Consider the following 9,607-nt stretch of genomic DNA (forward strand, 5'->3'; position numbering starts at 1 on the left):
AGGGTGGAAAATCCAAGCCACTAGTCAAGGACCACGACTACCATTACGGGCCGTGTGGTCCTTGACAGACCATAGTGCCCCTCCCGAGGGTGGTGCGTCAGGTTTTAAGTTAGGGGCATATGGTTCTTTTCCAGATTTAATGGTATTAAAGCTATGTCATTTTACCCAAGCCTATGATACCTATATAAGTGATTCTAACCCCAAAACTCATCCATTCAAGTCATTATTCTCAAAGCCCAAAAGAAATCCAAAGTTCCTTCTCTCAAAATATTTTTCTCTCTAGAACATGAAGAAGAAGAAAGGTGAAGCTAGGGCTCAGGTCAAGTCTCCACTCAATTATTTGTGGGCTTTGATATCAAGTATGATAGCTTCATTAATCCATGGAGCCCCTAAGATTCCCCCATTGGAAAGTAGAAATTCACCAATTTGAGTTAGGGTTTTCTTCTAAGTTCTGGGTATTGATGAATGTTGATCCAATTGATTGGGTTCTGATTGTTTTTGCATGAATTAAGTGGATTACATGTTTAAGGATGAATTTACATGTACCCATGCTTAACCCATATTTCTAAGATGAATTTATGTAAATGGATTTTGATCCATGAAAAGGGAAATTATCGATTTAGGTGTATTCTTAAAAGATAAATAAGGTACATTCTGAATTTCTTTGAGAGTGAAGCATATATGATGATTATGAGTATATTGTATTGAGTGTGAAGCATATATGTTATGAATTGTTCATTATTGATGTGATTGTTGTGGAAGGGATAGTTCCCACTTGAATTGTTTATGTATGAATGTGAAAGTCATTCTCACATTGAATGATTCTAGGTTGAAAGGATTGCTCACCTAAAATGAATTTAAGCTAAAAGACACGGAAAATGATAAGGCTAGAGGCGATTACCCATGACCTCTTAAATAAGAAGGATATGAGGTGATTACCCATATTCCTTCGAATATATACCTTTATTCCTTTTCCTATAATGATGTTGGACATGGATGCGATTACCCATGATCCCTTATAAAAGACATGGATGAGAGTGCTTGTGTCATACGATGTGGACATGAAGGCGAGTACCCATGATCTTAAGGCATGTTTGAAGGGGATGCGAGTACGCATGTTCTTTTATGTAAGGCAAGAGGCCGCTACCCATGAGCCTTTATAGGAATCAAAGAGGCGATTCCCATGTCTATGAAAGATAAGCTAAATATGTTATTCTAGGTGATGAGGTTGGATGATTGCTTGAGTTGCCTGCTATGATGAGTAAGACTAGTGGAGGATTACCCATGTCTTGGCTAAGTATGATTTCAGGTTACCTCAAGAAGTATTCCTTTTATGTTGGTATGATCTATTTTATGCTTATGACTTATATTGTCTAACTCTTATGTTTATGCTGATCTTTATGCAAGTTATGATATTTAGTACATTCTTGTACTAACACATACTCTTGCCTACATTTATTATCCAAATGTAGGGTCCGCTGTTCCCGACTCTTTTTCCCGTGGCTAGGATCTATTGTAGAGGCAAGGTTGAAGATTCGTGAGTCCTCATATAATTTGAGGATTTACCCACTATTTCCTTATGTTCTTTTCATTTTTAGTATTAAACATTGTTGTATGGGTTGTGTCCCAAGATTCTTTTGTATGAGATGGTTTTTGAGATTGTTGTATGAGACTTCTGCTTTGTTTTATGAAACTTTGGTATTGTTGAAAATGTTTAAATTATTATCGATATTTCTATTATCCTGACTATGATAACTAAGTTGCTGATATGAGGCTTCTCGGGGTCTTGAATTTCATGTTACATCTAAGGGGTACCCATGGGTCGTGACAAACTTGGTAATCAGAGCGCAAAGCTTAGAAAGGTTCTAGGATGTCTCAGAACCACGTCAAGTAGAGTCTTCTTCATGAGTGTGAAGCACGCCACATTCATGAATGATAGGCTACGAGATGTTTAGGAAACTTCAGTTTTTCATTACTCTAAGTCGTACGATAGAGTTTAACTGTATAAGGACTTTCTCATAATCTTTCCCGGATGGTCTATAGGATATGACTACCTGAAGAGCTTTTGCTAGAAGGACTGAGGGAGAAGATATTGGTCAAGGTGCTCCTCCTCAAGCTCCTCAAGAACCCGTTGACCCTTTGGCCGTGCAAGTGACTAATGCGGAGTTTAGCACTAGTTTTCAAAGGTTGGATCAAGCCGTGATGGCCCAAGCCAATTCGGAGGTTGTGATTCCCGTGAACCCAAATGCGGGTACGACGACATCTAGATTCAGGGACTTCACTAGGATGAATCCTTCAGACTTTTCTTATTCTTAGGTTGAGAAAGATCCTCAAGAGTTAATCAATGAGGTTTATAATGTGTTGACTACTATGGAGTGATTCCGATGGAAAAAGGTGGTACTGGCAGCTTATCAACATAAGGGGGTTTCTCAAATTCGACTTAACAAATGGAAGGAAGCAAGACCGGTAGATGCGGGTCCTCTAGAATGAGAAAGGTTTAAGTCTACTTTTCTTGATAGTTTCTTTCCTCTTGAGATAAGGGAGGCAACAGTGCTTGAGTTTATAAATCTTCGACAAGTAAATATGAGTGTGAAGGAATATGCTTTGAGGTTTACTCAATTGTCGAAATATGCTCCTTCTATAGGTGTTGACTCTAATGCAACGATGAGCAAGTTCATTTCGGGTGTGTTCGAATTGGAAGTGAAAGAGTATCGTACGACTATACTTTTCTATGACATGGATATTACTCGTCTCATGGTTCTTTCCCAACATATTGAATAGAAGAAACTTAAGGAAAGGTCTAGGGAGACAAAGAGGTCTAGAATCGGTGATGATAATTTCTCTGATGCTAGGTCTGATGGACATTGTCGTCCTAGGTATCGACAAAGGTTTTCCTAGTTAGGTTGCTCTAATTCTTGTAAGTTCAACAAAAAATAGGGTGTCTAACCCTAATCCTCAAGGAGGGAATGGTAGTGGGTCTTCATTGCCAAATTATGCTAAGTGTGGAAGAAAACATGAAGGTAAATGTCTAGCAGGTTTCAATTCTTGTTTTGGTTGTGGTATGATAGACCACAAGATAGTTTCTAAGAATCAGGGAGATAGTCGTTGTAGGGCTCAATCCTATCTTTCATCCGGTCCAAGTGGTTTGGGTACTAATGCTCCCATGAAAAATAGGTTCTATGCCCTTCAGACTCGTGGTGAACAAGAGGGTTCTCCCAATGTGGTTACCGGTATATTGAAAGTCTTTCAACTAGATGCTTATGATTTACTTGATCCCGGTGCTACCTTGCCTTTCGTTAAGCTATATGTGGCTATGATATTTGGTGTGCTTCCTAATGTGTTACTAGATCATTTTTATGTATCTATTGCTGCTGGTGATTATATTATGGCTAAGAGGGTCTATAGTAAGTGTCTCGTTTCCTTGTCCCATAGAGTTACTCTTGTTGATGATGTAGATCTTGATATGCTAGAGTTTGATGTTATTCTTGGTATGGATTGGATGCACTCTTGTTGTGCTTCTATTGATTGTAGAACTCGTGTAGTCAGATTTTAGTTTTTAAATGAGCCTATCCTAGAGTGGAAGGGGTGAAATTATATGTCTAAGAGTCAGTTTATCTCTTGTCTTATAGCTAGGAGGATGATTTCTAATGGTTGCATGTACCATCTAGTTAGGGTGAGGGATATCGATTTTGAAACCCCTATTCTTGACTCGGTATCCGTTGTAAGTGAGTTTTCGGAAGTATTCCTAGATGATCTACTTGGTATTACTCCAAAAGGGAAATAGACTTTTGTATTGACCTTCTTACAGATACCCACCCTATTTCTATTCCTCCTTAACGAATGGCTCAGTTAGAACTTAACTAATTAAAGGAGAAAATGAAAGATTTGTTAAATAATGGTTTCATCCGACTGAGTGTCTCTCCATGGGGTGCTCCAGTTTTTTAATTAAAAAGAAAGATAGTTAACTCTGAATGTGTATTGACTATCAACAATTGAATAAGGTGACCATGAAGAATAAGTATCATCTTCTAAGAATAGATGATTTGTTTGACCAACTGCAAGGAGTGAGTTACTTTTCCAAGATTGACCTTAGGTTAGGTTATCAACAATTGAGGATAAAAGATGGTGATATTCGAAAAAATGGCTTTTAGAACCCGGTATGGTCATTATGAGGTTTTGGTGATGTCGTTTGGTTACACTAATGCTCCAGCGGCATTTATTGATTTGATGAATAAGGTGTTTAGACAATACCTTGATATGTTCGTAATTGTGTTCATTGATGATATATTGAATTATTCGAGAAGTGAGAATGAGCATATTGATAATTTGAAAATTGTATTGCAAATTTGCAAGGAACAACAACTCTTTTCAAAGTTTAGCAAATGTGAGTTTTGGTTAAACTCCGTAGCTTTTCTTGGCCATATTGTTTCTAGTGAGGGTATTGAGGTAGATCCTAAGAAGACGGATGCGATCAACAGTTGGCGTAGAACTCTATATTATTCAGATATTAGACGTTTCTTGGGCTTAGCTGGTTATTATAGAAGGTTTGTTGACGGGTTTTCTTCCATTGCCTCTCCATTGACAGCTTTTTCTCAAAAGAAGGCCAAGTTCATATGATCTGAATTATGTGAGAAGAGTTGTCAAGAATTGAAAGATAGATTTACTTTCGCTCCAGTGTTGACTTTACCGAAAGGGACCAATGGATTTGTTGTTTATTATGATGCCTCGAGAATTGGGTGAGGATGTGTGCTTATGAAAAATTGGAAAGTTATTGCCTATGCTTCAAGGAAACTTGAGGTTCATGAGAAGAATTACCCTTATCATGATCTCGAATTAGCGGCGGTGGTTTTGGCTCTAAAGATTTGGAGTCATTATTTGTATGTTGTGCATGTAGATGTGTTCACATACCACAATAGCCTACAATATGTGTTTAATCAGAAGGATCTGAATATACGCAAAAGAAGGTCGCTTAATTTACTTAAAGATTATGATATGAGTGTTCTCTATCACCCCGGTAAAGCAAATGTTTTTGCGGATGCACTTAGTTGATTATCAATGGGTAGTGTTGCCCATATAGAAGAGGAGAAGAAAGAATTAGTACGAGATATACATAGATAGACCCGATTGGGTGTTCGATTAATGGAATGCACCAAGGGTGGTGCTATGGTTCATAATCGTTTTTGGTGACTGATGTGAAAGTTAAGCAATGTCTTGATCCGACCTCAGTAGAATTGAAAGAAATGGTACTTAGAAAGTCCGTTGAGGCTTTGTCCCAAGGGGGAGATGGTGTGCTTCGTTATCAAGGTCGTTTATATGTTAAGAATGTGGATGAGTTGAGAGAGCAGTTGTTGTGAGAATGCCACAGTCCTCGATATTCCATTCACCCGGCAGCCACAAAGATGTACCTTGATATGTGGGAGGTCTATTGGTGGCATGGGATGAAGAAGGATACTGTGGGATTTGTGGCTAAGTGTCGTAATTTCCAACAAGTAATAGTGGAGCATCAGAAGTTGTGAGGTTTATCCCAAGATATTAGTATTCCTACTTGGAAGTGGGAAGATTTGAATATGGACTTTATAGCTTGTTTGCCTCGCACATGGCGACAATATGATTTGATTTGGGTTATAGTAAACCGAATGACAAAATCATCCCAGTTCATTCCCGTCAGAGTTTCTTATTCGGTGGAAGACTATGCTAAGTTGTATTTGAGGGAAATGGTAAGGTTGCATGGAGTGCCCTTGTGCATTATCTCTGATAGAGGTACTCAACTTAGTTCACATTTTTGGAAGTCTTTCCAAAAGGGTCTTGGCACCAAAGTTAAGCTTAGAACGACTTTTCATCCACAAACCGATGGGCATGCGAAGAGAACTATCCAAACATTGGAAGATATGTGGAAAACATGTGTCATCTATTTCAAGGGAAATTGGGATGATCACTTGCCATTGATTGAGTTTGCTTATAATAATAGCTACCATTCAAGTATTGGTATGGCTTCATTTGAGACTCTTTATGGTAGGATGTGTAGATCTCCTATAGGTTGGTTTGCGGTGGATGAAGTAACCTTGATAGGACCTGAGTTAGTTCATGAGGCTATGAAATAAGTCTGACTTATTAGATAGAGGTTGAGAACAACCCAAAATCGATAAAATTCCTATGTCGATGTTAGAAGAAGTGACCTTTAGTTTGATGTTCATGATTGGATTTACTTGAAAATCTCACTCATGAAGGGTGTAAGGAGGTTTGATAAGAAAGTGAAGCTTAGTCCCCGTTATGTAGACCCATATTAGATTTTGAGACGTGTTAGTAATTTTGCTTATGAACTTGAATATCCTAATGATTTGGCAATGGTTCATCCGGTTTTCCATGTCTCTATGTTGGAAAAGTGTGTTGGAGATTCGACATCTATAGTCCCCTTAGAAGGTTTGGAAGTTGATGAAATTCTTTATGATGAGGAAGTACGAATAGAGATTTTAGACCTTCAAGTCAAGAATTTGAGAAACAAGGAAGTTGCTTCCGTGAAAGTCTTATAGACGAATCATTTAGTTGAGGTTGCTACTTGGGAGGCCAAGAACTATATGATGTCCCAATATCCTCATCTTTTTCATTCTACTCCTATTCTAGCTTGAGGTAATGAGTTCCTCATTGTTTACTCTTTGTTTGGTGTCATATTTTTTAGATATTCCTATGATTTCCTTATATTATGCATGTTCATGAAAAACTTATGTTTTGAAAGAAAATAAGTTTACATGATTGATTGTCCTTGTGTTTTTGTGCATTGAGTATTACTTACCTATAGACTTCATGTGTCACGAGCTAGGGGACCCCCTACATGTAACATGTCATATACAACCCCGAGGGATCCCATACAAGTCACTTAGCTTTCTTAACATAAGAAATAGAACAATTAGATTAAAACAATATTCCAAGTCCAATAGTTTTTATGAAAGAAAAGCAGAAGTCTAAACACTTTGTATATATAGTCATCTAATACAATATAATGAAATTGGGCATAGCCCATAAATCCTATCAAAAAAGAAAGTAAGTCAGAAACTGAAAACGATGAAGATCAGTCCTCAAAGCAAAAGGACTCACCAAAGCTCGAAATCTCTAAAATCAAATCTCTGGCCACAAAACTAAGAACCCCGACTGTCAGACCCTACATTTGGTGAAATGTAGGCAAGAGTATGCATTAGTACAAAACAATGTACCAAGTATGATAGCCATGCATAAAACATTTAAATCATGTTAAAAAGGGACATTTTCATAAGTATGCATTGATCAAGCTAAAACATATATTTTGAGAGTTAGAAGCCATAAGTCATATAACCATGATCAATGCAAGTGAACATCAACTTTCAACACATGTGAGATACTTATTGAAGTAAGCCTAGTTCATTATTATTATGGGAATGGGCCTTAACCGACATAAACACCATGTGAGCTATAACATAATCCCCTGGTGTCTCCCACACCAAAAAGGGTTGTCCTACTTGCCATGGTAGAACCATGAACTTGTAGCTTAGTTGGATCCACTAGCTAATGTCTATCTCGACAATAATCCTATGGGGGCAAATATGTAAGGAAAAAGGAAATTACTCCTAGAAACCCGGCCTCTACTCGGGAGAGCTTCCATCTCAATATCTTCTCGGTGCTAAGCATAAATTCCCATGGAGTAGTTATTAAGTATTAAATTATCATATCTTTAAAATACATGGGTTGTCGTCCCTTGTTTTATCATAGTATAGCTCCTTAGACCATGCGTTAAAAAACCTTTCACCGTCCATGATCTTTTCATACTAGCTCATAAAGGAACATGTGTAATCACCTCTTGACTCTTTATTAGATTAACTTCTTAGCATTGGTTCATTTTAGGTGAGAAAACCTTTCAACCCTGAGAACCCTTATTATGTAAGAATACCTTTCACAATCATGCATAGGTGTGTATATGAGAAAATTCCTTTCAACAACACAAAAGAAACAACAACATCATCATTGATACTTCACTCTCGAAGTACCCTTAAAACATTTCGATAAACTTCATACGAACATGCATAATTTCATAATTGACCTTCGAAGGTTCAAAATCCACTTTAAATCATTAACATCTATAAATCATGATTTACATATGGGTTCATAGAAATTCATCATAAAATCACATAATTATATCAATTCATGCTTAATTTCATAAAAATCTTCTTTCATAATCAAAACCCACACTATATCACCATAATTGAAAAGATATTGGATCTACATGGGTTCAAGGGGGATCACCATAAAAACCATAATATTACATCAATTCATGCATAAGAGATCATAATTCAATCATTTAAATAAGCATTGAAGGAAACACATGGCAATTGAAGAAAACCCTAACTCAATTGGGGATTTCTATCTTTGAAAATAGGAGATAAGTGATTCTAACCCCAAAAGTCACCCATTCAAATCATTATTTTCCAAACTGAAAAGAAATCCAAAGTTCCTTCTTTCAAAACATTTTTGTCTCTAGAACTTGAAGAATAATAAAGGTGAAGCTAGGGCACAAGGTAAATTCACCATTCTCAATTGCTTGTGGGGTTTGATATCAAGGTATGATAGCTTTATTCCTCCATGGAATCCTTTCATCCTTGGAGCCCCTAAGATTCCCCCACTATAAAGTAGAAATTCCCTAATTTGAGTTAGGGTTTTCTTCTAAGTCGTGGCTATTGATGAATGTTCAGTGAACTGATTGGTTTGTGATTGTTTATGCATGTATTGAGTGTATTACATTTTTTAGGATAAATTTACTTGTATCCATGCTTAACCCATGTTTCTAATATTAATTCACATAAATGGGCTTTGATCCAAGAAAAGGGAAATTATGGATTTAGGTTTATTCTTATAGGAAAAATAAGGTACATTATGAATTGCTTTGAGAGTGAAGCATATATGATGATTATGAGGTTTATTGCTTTTAGAGTGAAGCATACATGTTATGAATTGTTAATTATTGATGTGATTGTTGTGGAAGGGATAGTTCCCAGTTGAATGGCTTTTGTATGAATGTGAAAGGCTTTCTCACATTAAATGATTCTAGATTGAAAGGATTGCTCATCTAAAATGAATATAAGCTAAAAGACTAAGAAATGATGAGGCTAGAGGCGATTACACATGACCTATAAATAAGAAGGATATGAGGTGATTACAAATATTCCTTAGAATAGGATAAAAGGGGACTACCATTATTACTTAAAGTTGAACAAGAGGTGACTACCCACGTTCCTATAATGATGTTGGACATGGATCCGATTACCCATGATCCCTTATAAAAGACATGGAGGTGAGTACTTGTTTCATATGATGTGGACATGGAGGCGAGTACCCATTATCATAAGGCATGTTGGATGTGGAGGCTAGTACCCATTTTCCTTTATGTAAGAACAGAGGTGACTACCCATGAGCCTTTATATGAAGGAAAGAGGCTATTACCCATGTCTATAAAAGATAAGCTAAATATGTTGTGCTAGGTGATAACCTTGCATGATTGCTTGAGCTGCCTTCTATGATAAGTAAGACTAGTGGAGGATTACCCATGTCTTGGATAAGTATGCTTTAATGTTACTTCAAGCAG

Source organism: Solanum verrucosum, unplaced genomic scaffold (genome assembly GCF_900185275.1).
Source record: "Solanum verrucosum unplaced genomic scaffold, falcon-dt-bn FXZP01000215.1, whole genome shotgun sequence".
In the NCBI taxonomy this organism is placed as follows: Eukaryota; Viridiplantae; Streptophyta; class Magnoliopsida; order Solanales; family Solanaceae; genus Solanum; species Solanum verrucosum.